Consider the following 15,390-nt stretch of genomic DNA (forward strand, 5'->3'; position numbering starts at 1 on the left):
CGGAATGGTGGTAGGGGTGGTTTTATCTGTTAGCACTACTTAAGCAAGTTTGTCTGCTTTTCACTGTTTTCTGTTTTCTAGATTTTCTATGATAGCTTTATTTCTCTTAATCCATATATATTTAATTTTTAAGTGGATTTTATTTATAAATCTGCATTTTTAATTCTGCCAGTGTTTCAATGCAGTGAGGTTCTTTCTGTTAAACTTAAATGGGAAATATTATATTCTAAAGCATTTACTCTGAGTCAAAAGGAAGATGAGCAAAACCAAGTTTATGATTTGAAGCTCCAAGGACATTTAAATAAATAAACATAATCATTGCATTGAAGATAATGAACCACCATCTGGCAAGAATCGATTTCTGAAATGGAGAAGCCTGGAGCCAAATTAGTGGAGCAGGAGAGAGAATTCTTCCGGTCAGGAAAATTGTAAAGTTGTGGGTTCAGGTTCTGGTGGGGGCACTGCATTTGTGAATTTCTCTCTTGGCACCTGTAGTTAGCAAACCTATGTCTTTGCCCTGCTCCCTCACACAGGGAGTCACTTGGAAGTTCAGAGGTGAGCATGGGGCACTCTGCTCCATGGAACCTCTAGAAATCAAAGGCTTCATCACCCATTCCCAAGGAAGTTAAAGTCATTGAAATGACGTAAGTGCTATGAGAGCTTATCACAGTTAACAAGGTTTATCGTACACCTACTGTGCACCAGGTGTGGTGCTGGAAGCCCTCAGGTCATGTCCTTGGGAAGACTCTTGGCTTCTAGTATCAGGTTTTGGAGTAAGTTAAAAGATGTAAGCCAGTGTAAGCCTTGGCAGAACTGCAAAGTTAAATTAAGCAAAATTGCTAAGAGTTGGGGATTCATTTCTGTCTTGGCTTACACAACTCCTCAGCTTGGAAAGTTCTTCTCCACTATTTCTCCTCCCCCATCCTGGCTCAGATAACCCTGATTGCCCCCAGCCCTTCCCTGGGCAGTGCAGCCCTGTACAGAGTAAGAACTGTGGAGTCCAAATCGTGGACCCAAAGGGAGTCACCACCAGACCTCAGAGGAGTCTCAGCTTTCAAACCTCCAGACCTGGATTCTAGGCCCTCTTCTTCCATTTATGTGACTGTGTTAGGTTCTCCAGAGAAACAGAACAAATAGAGGATATATATATATATATATATATATATATATATATAAAATAGATAGATAGATAGATAAGACAGATAATAGATAGGAAGAAAGAAAGAAAGAAAGGGAGGGAGGGAGGGAGGAATAAGGGAAGAAAGAAAGAAAGAAAGAGAGAGAAAAGGAGATGTGTCTTCTAGTTCTGTCTACAGAGAAGGCCTAAAAACAATGACACCCCAGTAACAATGAGCACCTCTAGAACCCATATCTTGGTTACTAAATACCATTCCCTACTAAAAGGAATCAAAACTCCTTGAAGAAATGGCTGATTCCAGAGAAAGTATACAATGAGACTGAAACATCTTTTTTTTTTTTTTTTTTTTTTTTTTTGTGGTATGCGGGCCTCCCTCTGCCGGCTCCGGACGCGCAGGCCCAGCGGCCATGGCTCACGGGCCCAGCCGCTCCGCGGCACGTGGGATCCTCCCAGACCGGGGCGCGAACCCGCGTCCCCTGCATCGGCAGGCGGACGCGCAACCACTGCGCCACCAAGGAAGCCCTGAAACATCTTTTTGAACCAGAACGTAGTAAAGTACTCAAAGAACAACAGAGACATCTCAAAAGGGCACAGGAAGGGCACAGATGGGAAGCAACCGGAAGGGACTCCTAATGGCCAAGTCAGGAACACTTTGAGCAGCACAGTGAATAACACTAGTTACTGATTATAGCACATTGAATAAAACAGGAATTTATGATTCCATCGTGATATAAATAATAAAGATTACATCTAAGCCAATATCAGAATAATAAGAAGAAGCCGCTGAACGAGAAGAGTCATGAGAATTCCGGGCACTGGAAACCACTAGTGTCAGGGTTCCTTGGTTAAGATGACCTTGGCATGTTTGAGAAACAGAGAAGGCCAGTGTGGCTGAAGTATTTATAGTGGGCACAGGAGGAGCTGTAATGAGATAGAGACATAGAAAGAGAGAGAAACAGAGAAAGATTATTACAATCAAGAAACTGGCTCACAAGATCATGGAAGATGAGAAGTCTCAAGATCTGCGGCAGTTGGGAAGATGCCAATCCTGCAGTTCCAGTCTGAGTCCAGTCCTGAGAATCAGGAGAGCCGATGGTATAAGTTTCATATGCGTCTGAGTCTCAAGACAGGGTAAGACCAATGTCCCAACTCAAAGAAAGTCGGGCAGAGAGAGAGAAAATTCTCTTCCACTCAGCCTTTTTGTTCAATTCAGGCCTTCAACAGATTAGATGAGGCTCACGCATCTACCCATTGGGGAGGGCCATCTGCTTTACTCAGTTGACTAATTCAAATATTAATCTCATCCAGAAACACCCTCACAGACACACCCAAAATAATGTTTAGCCAAAAATCTGGGCACCCTGTGGCCCTGTCAAGTCGACACATTTCTATGTGACTTTGAGCAAAGTTTTTCATCTCGGAGACCCTCAAGTACTACATTTCCCCACTGGGCTATAGGTTTAAATTACAAGCAAAATCCTTGGCGCATTTCTGTCCAGTGGGAAGGGCTTGACGATCAACAGGTATCGATCATACCCACCACAGCTATGATACCCTCGGAACTTTGTGTTAAACCCCAGAACACGAGTGCTTTAAATACATTGTCTCATTTAATCCTCACATCTAACTTATGAAGTGTTTTTACCCCCATTTTACAGTTAAGTAAGTGGAGGCTCAGTGAACTGTACCTTGTCCCATGGTCACTCTTAGTCCATAAAGCTAATATTTGGACCAGACGTTCTAATCCCAGAGCTAGCTCTTGGCTCTTAGGCTACACTGGATTTCCTGTATAAGTCATGTAAATTACGTAGAAGTTAATGAGCTCACCATTATTACTTATTTTAATTGCTAGCATTGCAATAGCAGTATTGTCTATTATTTTTATTAGAAATACAAAATATTTCATCAATGTTGTGTGTTAAATAGGTTTTTATAAGGTAGCCTGGAGACCAAATTGCCATTTATAATACTATTTCTGAAAATGTGTTCTGAATTTTAAACACCCAAACTAATAATAAGTGTTGAGTGGTAAGGTGTTTCCAAGTTGGGGGCTATCTACTGAAATTAGCAATACTGGGTAATGTTGATTCTTGGTTCTTTAACCAAAGAAGGGCTTTTTTGTTTGTTTGGTTTTTACTTTTAAAAGACAGTTATAAGAAAGGCCACACCAGGTTCTCTCAGAATTATCCCTATTGTTGAAAAGGCTGGTCATAGGACATACAGTCAAAAGCACTCACTCCGAATGCTCACCCCAGTCTGTTGACACCCCAAGTGTATGCAAGCTCCCGAGGAGGGGAAACTAACAGAGAGTTATAAGTGCAAGGTTAGAAGTGCAGGAGACCTTCACCCCCAACTTCCACACATGCTCACACACCCACGGGCGGGTCTCCTCCTCCCCACGGGGGCTCCCACTTGCCCTGCCCACTTAGTGCAGCATCTCAAGAACTGGGACTCTGGAAACAGAAGGGCCTGAGTTTGACTCCCAAGTTAGTAATTAACTGACTGTGCAACCTTGGCCAACTAATTATTTAACATCTCCAAACCTCACATTTGTTCATCTGTAAAATAAGGCTAATAGTAACTATTTCTGGGATTGTTCTGGGGATTAAAGAAGAATATTTATATTAAATTTTATATTAAATATATATATCCATATATTGGTATATAACCATTACTAATCACTATTCTTATCTTTTCTGTTGTAACTTATGGGCAGTTTGAAGCGAGACATCCTACAAATAAAAGCAATAGAGGGACTTCCCTGGCGGTCCAGTGGTTAAGAATCTGCGTTTCCACTGCAAGGGGCACAGGTTCGATCCCTGGTCGGAGATCTAAGATCCTGCGTGCCGTGTGGTGTGACCCGATAGATAGATAGATAGATAGATAGATAGATAGATAGATAGATAGATAGATAGATAAATAAATAAATAGATAAATAAATAAATAAATAAAAAGCAATAGAGAGGGTGGATTATCACCAAAGCGCTGACTAGGGAAAGTTGGAGATGAGGCGGAGGAGAGAGGAGACAGGAAGGGGATTCCCAGACGTTTGGTCATGAAAAATCAAGGCTCAGCCAAAAGTGGGATTCCCCTTAGTGAGGATTTCCAGATTCAGGTTTCATTTATAATTTCTGCTCTGAGGATGTGCTGATGGGAAACAGAAATAGCTTCATTCCACCTGGGTTTTACGCAAAGTGTTTATTAGCTCCTGCAGGCGCTGGGCTCTCCGGTGCTGAGCACCAATAGCCCGGGCCCGGGTGGGGAGACCAGGTAGGTCCCCGTGTCATTCCCGTCTCGTTCCTTCTTCATCTGTGTCAACCCTGGAGAAAGGCTTTTAGTGCTAGAATTCATCCTATACTCACTTTCTGAAAAATTAATTCAAATTTATTAGCTAATATCTTTAACTGCCCCAAAGAGTGTTAGACTGGGGTCTTACAAAATACACCACTATTTTAAAATACAGTTTAAAGACCACATGGTAATAGCATAACCAAAGGATCCATAAATTAGGAAAGAGCCATACACTCTCTTTCCGCAAACCGAACACTCTGGTCTGTTAGACGCTTCAATCAGATCAGGAATTCTTGCATATCCTCAGTTTATCCAGAAATACAACTGAAGAAAGTAGAAATACAGGTAATGGAGATCTTTTGGCACCTGGTCATTCTGCTGACAGAAAACAAAAATATAGCCTGCATTAAGTCAGTCAACAGCAAAACCTTCTGTTGTATTTTGTTCAGTTGATTCGTGTTTAGGTCATAGTTCCATGCTTTTTTTCATCCTTGTAAAATATACCATATTTTGAGAAATAAAAAATCAATAACATGAAGGAATAATATCCTATTTTATTTTTCATTTCCTTTAACCTACTGTATCTCTGGTATTCGACTTGGAAGCCCTCTTCTTTTTTTAACATGTTACATCATGTTTCTACAACATGGTTGTGCTAATGTTAAAGTATTGAAAACTTTTGAAACTAAGGGAATTAATCTAAGAGATGTTAAATTACTTGAGAAAGTCACCAGCCTATTGAGTGACCGTGTCAGGGTTCAACCTCAAGTCCTTTGACACCAAAATCCACACTTATTTCCAGTATGTATTGGTGGTCAGGCATTTCCAATGTTATGTTGATATCGAAAAACAAGTATTAGATCAATGTTTTAGTTGGTGTTAGTCAGAACATTATCTTGGTAAATCAGAATATGCTAAGGATTATTTTGATCTTACTGATGTAATGATTTTCAAGTGGATTGAGGCATGATTTCTATTTGTGCAGGATGACTCCAGAGCTAAAAGAGATGTTCTCATGAAGCTTCTTTGGTAGATGGGTACAATAACTCCAAACTGAGACCACTGATTTCATATTTGAAGGTTAATTGGATTCCACTAAGCAAAATATGTAGATAAATGATTCGCACAAGGGATAGGAAGTGTGTGGTTCCATGAGCTGGGTGCCATCCACTGTACCACGAGGCTCCCTCCCTCCTAACTGCTGGGCAACCTCAAAAGGCCTATCATCAAGCAGACCATGAAGGGGCTTGGCAAAAAAATACACCAGTCAGATTGCCTCTTAGGGGGGTTTAAAAATGAGACTCAGTCACCCACTTACAGTCTAAGCAGAAGATAAAATGATGGGGAGAAGGAAAACTGCGGGGACCCCAAATAAGTTCAAGTTTCGAATCAACTCAGGATGTTAGTAGGCAGCCACTCTGAGACAGCAACAGTAATAAACAATAACAGTGTTTATAAAATGCCAGGCTCTGTTTAAAGGATTTCGTATCTATTGAATCATTTAATTTAGCAACAGGCCCACGAAGAACGTATTGACCCAGCAATTCCTCAACAGTGAGATAAGTGACTCATGGTGTCATCCGACAGCAACCACAGAAAGCCACATGAGACGATGAGAGGGACGCCTGGGCCCTCCAGCCACCTCGCCACCACAAGGACCCTCCAGATCTCTGCTCTGCACGTCCTGGCTCAGATACGTCTCCTCCTTGTCCCCTGAGATTCCATTCCCTTGATGTCATCTCTACCCCTAAATAGAATTCCATGAGGCAGCATGAGCGAGAGTCTATTCTGTGCAGCCCCCAAATCTGTAATGACACTGTGATATACTTTGATATACCATGTTATATCATGATATATTGTGACATGTGTGATACACTGTGATGTAACATCATATGTTGTGACATATGTGATATACTGTGATGTACTGTGATACACTATGATATACTGTGATAGATGTAATATACTGTGATGAGCTGTGATATACTGCCAGGGCATGTTCCAAGGTGGTGGGCATGTTCCAAGATGGTGGACCGGTTTTCACTCGCACCAGCAGGGATCCTGAATCTTGTTGATCCCACATACTCTTCAACACTCAAATTCCTTGATTTTTGCCAATAAAATAGGTGCAAAATGGTATCTCATTCTGGTCTTGATTTTAATTTGCATGGTTACTAATGAGGTGGAATTATTTCTGCATATGTTTATTGGCCATCTGTGTTTTCTCCAAAGCACTTCCTTGTGCATTTTGCACATCTTCTCTTGGATTGTTTGCTCATTGTTTCACAAATGTTTAATATCGATTAAAAATTACAGGTAAAGCTGAGGCTCTCTTGTCACATTGTCTTCTTCCCTCCTTAAAGGAAATCACTCTATCATTAATCAGTACTTATCTTTCTCAGGCATTTTTTTGATTTACCGCATATTTCTGTTTTATAATAGGGCTATTTTGTTATTTTTTAAATTTTAGAAAAATGGTATTATCAATCTTTGTAAAACTTACTTTAGTCTCTCAATATTATGTGTATGAGATTTATCCACATTGATAGTTGAAGCTTTCCTTTGTCTTTAAACTGGTTATAGTATTCCATTGTGTAAACATATGAAAATTTATGTATGTCTGTTCCCCCTGAGGAACTTTTAAGTTTTATCCAGTTCATTTACATGTGCACATGCGCAAAAGTTTCTCCAGAGTGTGTACCTAAAAGTGGAAGGGGTAAAGCACATCTTCACATTTAATAGTCATCAAACACATAATTGTACCAAATTTCACTAGCAGTGTATGACAACTCTTTTTTCTCCGTATTTTTTCTAACAATTAGCATATTTAGTAGACTTTTTTCCTCCAAACTGATGTGAGTGATAGAGTATATTGCTGTAACTTAATGTGCATTTTCATTACCACCTTAGTGTGTTTGATTACTTTCTCAGGTGTTTGGATTCCTCTACCAAAAATCACTTGTTTATCCTTTCCTCATTTCATTTGTCTATTGAGTTTATTTTTCTTACTGATTTGTATACTATTCACTATTCACTGTATTTGATCCATTGTACAGAGTGGATATTTACCTGTTTGGGGTAAGTTTTGAAAATATTTTCTCCTAATCTGTAGCATGACTCTTCTTTCCTTCCTTTCTTCCTTTTTAAAAAATTTTTACACAAAAGTTTGTAATTTAATACAGTTGCATTAATATTTTTTTCCTTTTTTCTATCTTTGTCTGAGGTGCACTGCCTATGCTGATACCATAGATATTCTCCTTATCTTTTTTCCTAAGCGTTATCCAGTTCCTGCCATCATCTTTAAGTCAACGTTCACCCTGGAATTGATTTGGAGGCATTGTATGAGACAGAGAGCTGATTCTATTTTATTTTTTTTACCGATGGATAACCAGCTCTGCCCACATCCTTTATTAAACAGCTCACCTATCCCCACCATTTTGTAAGGCCAGCTCTGTCATAGGTCAGTTGTCCAGGCACATGTGAGTCAATCTGTTGACTCGGTGAAGTCGGCTTCTGAATCCTGCACCAATACCATGCTGCCCAAGGTGCTCTGGCTTCTAGTACCTTGTATCCCAGAGGACAAAACTCCCCTCCTGATGTTCTTCAGAAACTTTGCTTTGGCCATTTGTGGCCCTTTTTACTTTCTAAGTGTCTTTCAGATTCAGCTTGTCAAATTCTATGAAATCCTCTTTAGGTTTTAAATAAAACTGTAGTGAGTTGCGTTGAAATTGTTTTTGTTAACATTATTTATGGCCGGGTCTTATTTTTTCTACCCTATTTTCTCTTTACCTGAATTTAAATTTATTTTAAATATTTTTTATTATATGTCTCTTTATAAACTCCTGTAAATCCTTTGGAATGCGGCAGGGTGTAATTACACAAAATGTGTAAATAAGTGCTTGTCTGTCTCCTGTGTGTAAGCAAAGTACCATGGAGCTCCAATATTTTTGATAGATTTAAGATCTTGTGCATCTCTGAACATAAATTCCCATTGTACAGTAGGCTAGATATAAAAATCAATCCATGTACAATGTGTACAAAAAGGTGGACTAAACGCACACTAAAACCCCTCAAATGGAAAGGGCTTCTCTGAGTTGGGATGCGGGGATAATTAAACGAAGTCACCAATATCCGTTTATTTTCTTAAATACTCAATACTGAAAATGTAGAGGCATTCTGATTTCCCATTAACTAAATTCTTATTATCCTGCATTTTCATATACAACATGAGCACAGGCACAGAGTTTCTCAGCCCACTGGTAGAATTTTTTACTTCCTCCATTCTCCTCACTCTAACTTCAAGCTAAATTCACATAACAACATGCACCCTCTGTGACCTTTGTTCAAAATAGCTTCACTTTCCTTTGTACTAAATGTGCTTCACCTCCTTTGTGATACTAATAGCAGTCATTACCTCTAAGAGTTGTACTCAGCACCAAGATAATGCCCCATGGACTGGAGATTTCAGAGCACCTTTCACCTCATTTTTACTCTGTCTCTGAGAAGCGTGAAAATAGGTCCCGTTTCATAGATGGTGAAGTTTAGGTACCAAAAATCAAAGGACTTATTCCATCTCCACCATTAAAACCCTAAGGAGTTAAAAGGATTCACATACTTGGCAGTCATCTGATTAATATAATCCGTGTGGACAGCACACCAATCGGGCTCAGAATGACGCAGTTGAGTTTGTGAATCAAACCACCTGTGTGATTGCCAAGTTCTGTTTTTTTGGTATGTCTTGGGCCCAGCTGGTTTTGGGACCACTAGGCTTCTGGTCCCAGGCTCTGTCCTATGACTTGCTCATTTTCCAGCCTTTCCCAAAAAGGGTGCTGGAGAATATAGGTTTTAAGGGATGTTGATAGATACAACGGGATTCCTTGGTCAAACAGGTTTGAAAACATAAACAAACTTTACTGCAGAATTTATATGTCACTCAATCTTCAAAAGGAGTAGAATACAGTAGATTTCACATCCTTCCATTTTTTGATCATAGTATTCTTTTTATTACACAGCAGAAGTAACGTAGATAGTGTTACACAAAACTAACTCTTGGGACCATCACTCAGTGTATTTCAAACAAATAAGTTATTTGAGAACCTTTTATTTCCTGAATGATATGGAAGATCTGCTACCAACGCCTGCTTGGATGGTATAATACTTACGAAAACTCTTGTACATTTTACTTAATATTAAAATACCCAGTTTAGAAACAGCAGGTCCTTTCCTCCTGACTGGGGACATCTGAGAAGGTTGGGACCTCCTCAAATTCCAGCTACTTCAGTACAGAAGACCAGACTTCCGCTTGCAGATAGATAGTCAGCCTGTTGCTCATCAAATGGCAAGAAACTTGAATCAGTGTGTGCCAAAAAGAATGTTAGAACCTTCTCCCCACCCTGACCCTTTCAGACCATCTCCTAACTTCTTGCCTTCATCAACTTACTGGCAAAGTGTACACGTCCTTAAACCATCACAGCTGATACCCTCAGATACTATTTCATGGAAAGACAGTCCGCCCAAGGTAAAGGATGGGAGGACACATACTATGCAACTACAGCTGCCTCTTCTGGGGATCTGAACCAATATACACATGTGAGTTGTCCATTCTGTCCCAGGACCACCTAATCCTCCAACCTAAAGTTTCTTCTGAAAGAGGAACAGGATAAATGGTAATGTTTCAGTCCACAAGCCCACAGCTGAAGGTGCCATTGACTGTGCTTCCCCATATCAGAATATTTCTGGGAACCCTTGGAAAGTTCCAAGCCAAAATCGCCAACTCAGGGACTTCTTCTGAATGACAGAGTGCAAAGGTCATTCTGCCTGGAATAGTGTCTAAGTGTGAGTCACCTTCCTGGGTGACAGCAAGTAACTGGTTGTCTCCCTGTGGATAGTGTCGTGGAATGAGTAGAAGCTTTTCAACCTGACCAGATTCAAATTCTGGATCTATCTCCCACTAGTTGTATAGACTTTGGCAAGTTACTTCAAATCCCTGAGACTCAGTTATCTTATATTAAGATAGTGAGTAATACTCCTTCATGGGATTGCTGAAATTATTAAATAAGGTGATATAGTCAAAGCAACTAGCACAGTGCCTGACACAGGGTCAGAGCTCAATCATCTGCCTAGAAAGTTCAGATCCTCTTCATCCTGATTAACTATTCATAAGCTCTATTACCTTAACTATTAAAATATATTTGTATATATTTTATTTATATAAATAAATATTATTATATATTATTATAATTTAACTATAATAAATATTAAATATTTCTTTATAAATATTACATTTATTTATATTATAAATGTTTATTTATAATATTTATAAATATTATAAGGAATATAAAATATACATATTTATTAATTATATATTATTATATGTATTTATTACATATATTATATATTTTTTTACATGTATATATTTCGTTCTTCCATCAGCACTGACTTCAACTAAGTGAAAAAGAAGTGAGGATCATATAGAGCATAAAACTATCAAAACTGACAGTGTAAATCAAAAGTTGAGACCTTGTTTTCAAACTGCCAAACTACCTGGTGGCTTACTACCAAAGAGACAAGTGAATCTATTGAATTCCATTTTTTTTTTAAACTGACCTAGAAATAATACATGACATCCTCTTTCCACAGCTGTGTGCCAACCACAGTGCAAACATGCTGAATGTATTGGACCAAACAAGCATCATCCTGGATGTGCCAGAAGAACCTGCAGTCAAGATAGCGAAACAGTCTGACACAATTACAAGTCCCGGCTATTCCTGTCCTATATAAATTATTTTCTATTTTATTATGGGGTTGGCCAAGAAGTTTGTTTGGGTTTTTCGGTAAATACTGGCCAACAAATATTTTTATTTTTTATTGAGATACGATTGATATAACATTGTATAAGTGTTAGGTGTACAATGTGTTGATTTGATCCATTTATATACTGCAACATGATTATCACCATACGATTAGTTAAAACCTCTATGGTGGGGGCTTCCCTGGTGGCACAGTGGTTGAGAGTCCGCCTGCCGATGCAGGGGACGCGGGTTCGAGCCCCGGTCTGGGAGGATCCCACGTGCCGTGGAGCGGCTGAGCCCGTGAGCCACGGCCGCTGAGCCTGCGCGTCCGGAGCCTGTGCTCCGCAACGGGAGAGGCCACAACGGTGAGAGGCCCGCGTACAGAAAAAAAACAAACAAAAAAACCTCTATGGTGTCACATAGGTATCATTTCATTTTTGTGGTGAGAACATTTAAGACCTAGTCTCTTAGCAGCTTTGAAGGATGCAATACAGTATTGTTGACTATAATCACCATGCTGTGCTTTAGATCTCCAGAAATTATGCATCTTCTAGTTGCAAGTTTGTGGACCTACTGCATCTTCTCTCTTTGCCTCAAAATGAGAGATGCTAGTAAACAGTGAATGCTTCAAAGTCATACAGAGAAGGAGAGGATCAATGACAAGACACAAAGTCTCCCACAGGGCGGATGACTGGTTCTGACAAAGGTGAGGGAGGTGTCCTTTAAAAGCATGGATTTGGGGAGGTGGAATCAAGATGGCAGAGTAGGAGGATGCTGAGCTCAACTCCCCTCATGAACACATGAATGTAGCCTCGTGTGGTCCTGGATGTAGACATCCAGCAGGAAGGTGAGGACTGGATGTGGAAGGTATAATGCCCAGTTCTCAGCAGGGTACCACTGCACAGACTCAGAGGTGTTCTGGTCATTGGGTGCCTAAGGTCCCTCTGGAAAAAGAAGAGGGACTCAATTTCTGGAAGCTGGTAGGGATCCTCACGTTGGAAGAATGAGTATAGGTAAGAGCTGAGTAGTGAGACAAGATCCAAAAAGCCAAAGTGGAGGTTCAAATAAGTCACCAAAGACAGGTATTAAAGCTGGGACCATGAGATCAAGAATCGGAAAGCCAAGGAGACGAGAACAAGAGCCATGAGGTGTGCTGAGACATCCCCCAGGTTTACTAACTGGAACATTGTTTGAAAACATCCATCTTGACCACCAGCTTCATTTTCCAGATGAAGAGACTAGGGCCAGAGTGCTAACGGACTTGCCAAGTAATTATAGCGGCAGACCATGTGCCAGGCTTCAGTGGATCACTCCTTTTTCTTGTATTCATCAGTCAGCAGAATCATACATTCCCTGGAGAGACAGGCCTGCAGCCCTAAAAACCAGATGCTTCAGAGAAAGCAGATTGTGTCTGTCAGTTGCCTCAACTCTGCTCCAAACTTACTGTGGGATCTTTCATATATCTCAGTCACTGGCTGACAGGCTGTCCAGGTCTCTAGTGAACATCTGATTAATCTGAAGATATTTTGGCCTACATCCCAAATAGTTTTTCCCTTAAGATTTTTATCATCCTCAGGTAAGTTTGTAAGTTTGCTAAGCTTGCAAATTTCTTTTACTTTCCCAACTGTGAGCAGGTAACTGAAGGATAGGCATCAATTTCACTGCAGACTTTCATGAAGCTGCCCAGGCCTTACACACAAGGTTTGTGGTCTGGGAGTCACTGATGGGAAACTGACAGACAGCAAGAGGGACAAAGGACAAAATCTGGTTCACAGATGACCCTCTAGCTCCACCTTTCCTTGCTTCTGTTACCTATCAACTACCATTCCATGGTCTTCAAGATGTGAAACCTGAGTCTTCCTCTCTAACAGCACATGCTCTAAAAGTATGCCAGGGATATCAATAGTCAGGATAATAACCATCCAGAACCCCATCCTCACTTCTATTGGCTTCAGCTACCTGCTCCCCTGCTCTCTCCAGGGACCATGCCATCACTGGGAACAACTCCACCTGTGAAAGTTTAAACTCCAGTCTTCATGTCTCTGACCCACAGCCTTCTGTTCCTCGATGCTTCCCATAATTACAGCCTCTTGGTCATAATTTCTCACCTGTTCAGTCCACACCCCAGGGCTAGTCCCCTGAGTCCTCTCACCAGCTCCTCAACATCTTTGATCCCCTGGGCTTCCAGTATATACCCAACCATCTGAAATCTTCCAAGGAGCTTTTCTTAATCCACCTGCTGTTCCAGCTGGGCTACTGAGGGGCTGGAAACAGCCCCATCTATGCTCTCCATCTTCTGCTGAAACCCAAGGTCCATCACTGGCTTATTTACCTGTCCTTCTGCCTTTCTTTTCCCGTCCCCTTTCTCTTCAGCAACTGATCTCACTAATCCCCTCAACCACCCTTCATCCCATTTCATCAAGAGAGAGTTACTGAGAGATAGTGGCCCCAAATTTCTATCTCTCACTTACAAATACTTACGGCAATCTTTTAATCCTCTTCAAAAGATGGGTGTCTCTCTTCTTCCTCCTTCTCAATAATTGTCCTTTTATATTTCTTCTTAGTCCCATTTAATCCCATTTTGTGAAGGATGTTGCTATAATTATACTCTCTCATAGCTTCAACCTCTTCATCACTGATGGTAATTTCCTCACACCCTACAATTATCTCCCATCTAACACAAAATCAAAGCTGAAGTGCAGTTTTCATTTTCTTTCACTTAAGAAATACTGACTGAGAGCCTACTAGGTGTCATCCACTATGACAGGTGCAAGAAAACTTACTGGAAAACAAGGCAGACATGACCCCACCCCGCCTTCATGGAGCTTAGGGTCTAGTGAACGAGACAGAGGATATATAACACATACAAAATGAGTATATAATGACAAACATTAAAAGAACTATAAAACAGAAGCACAAGCTGCCACGTGAGCTTGTATCTGGGGAGATCTCCTGGGCCCAGGGGTGGGGAGGTTTCTCTCTGAGAGGATAGGTTTGGGTAGGCAAGGATCTGGCGTGGGTGTCAGCCTGCCCACCACATAGCTGGTCATCTCTTAATCTTGGGCACCACCCCTTCCTCACCCCTTATTTGGACCTCTTTTCAGAATACTCTGTATCTCTACATCCTTGACTCCCTTGACCCCTCAGCTCATGGTCATGTGGCTTCTGCTTCAGCTCTGCTTCCAGATCTGCTCTAACCATCATGACCTCCAGGCTCTAAACACAAAGAACACTTCCCGGTCTGTGTTAAATGGAAATTCACTAAGATTTCTCAAAAAAAAGAGACTTGTGCCTATTCTCTTCAGTAACTGTGTACCTTGTGAGGGTAAACAGGAGTAACGTCTCTTTGTTACATGAAATTAGGACTGGAATGTAAGATATAACCACCAGCATAGGAGGTGTTTTTTAGATCGAAAGTTAACAGTAGGTTAAACAGTACTTAACTTAAAAACCTCAATGGAATAAATAGACTAGGATCTAGAAAAATACAGATCATCAACATTGACTCCAAAAGAAACAAAAGCTTGACCTAAAAAAATGAAATCACCAAAGAATTGCCTTTAATGGTTTTACACTTTTTTTTCCCCAAATGTCAAGGGGTGTAGAGTCTCTGTGTTATAGATTATAGAACCTACCTCCTCTCCATTCTACGGAAGGAGCCACTAGCTCTCTCTATGTGGCTGTTGGGGACTTGAAATGGGGCTCATCTGAATTGAGATGATCTATGCATGTAAGTACACACAGCTTCCAAAGACTTAGGATGGAGAAAAGAGTGTAAAATATCTCAAAAATTTTTATACTGATTTCACGTTGAAATGATAGTAGTCTTTTATTGCGGGGGTTAAACATACCATTAAAATTAATTTTACATTTCCTTTTACTTTTTAAATGTGGTTACTAGAGAACTTAAAGTTATATATGCGGTTTGCATTATATTTTGATCGGACAATGCTGGTCTGGCGACCAACAGGGCACGTGACAAATCACCGTGGAAAACTACCATGAACGTAAAAGCAATATTGAAAACAGTATTAGTGACACCTGACATTTACTGCGATTTTACTGTGTACTGGTACTATGTTAAATATTTTACACAAACGATCTCACCTCTGGTCTCAGAACAACCCCACAGGGCAGGTAACTGCTACATCTTTTTTTTTTTTTTTTTTTTTT

General features: G+C 40.4%; 1 protein-coding gene across 26 annotated transcripts in view; it reads right to left on the reverse strand.

Moving 5' to 3' along the window:
* C5H7orf25 (chromosome 5 C7orf25 homolog) overlaps window positions 1–15,390 on the reverse strand; it is a 214,973-nt gene that overhangs the window by 81,917 nt on the left and 117,666 nt on the right. The window contains exon 4 of one of the 26 annotated variants that reach the window (XR_008617488.1): window positions 1,544–2,059. The exons of 23 other annotated variants lie outside the window; for them this stretch is intronic. The gene's annotated coding sequence lies outside the window, so the exon portion shown is untranslated. Of the gene's footprint in view, window positions 1–1,543; window positions 2,060–4,085; window positions 4,808–15,390 lie in introns of those variants that run through there. 2 more of the 26 variants (XR_003679975.2, XR_003679974.2) reach the window with 2 other exon arrangements.

The sequence above is a fragment of the Physeter macrocephalus genome, chromosome 5 (assembly GCF_002837175.3).
Source record: "Physeter macrocephalus isolate SW-GA chromosome 5, ASM283717v5, whole genome shotgun sequence".
Lineage (NCBI taxonomy): Eukaryota > Metazoa > Chordata > Mammalia > Artiodactyla > Physeteridae > Physeter > Physeter macrocephalus.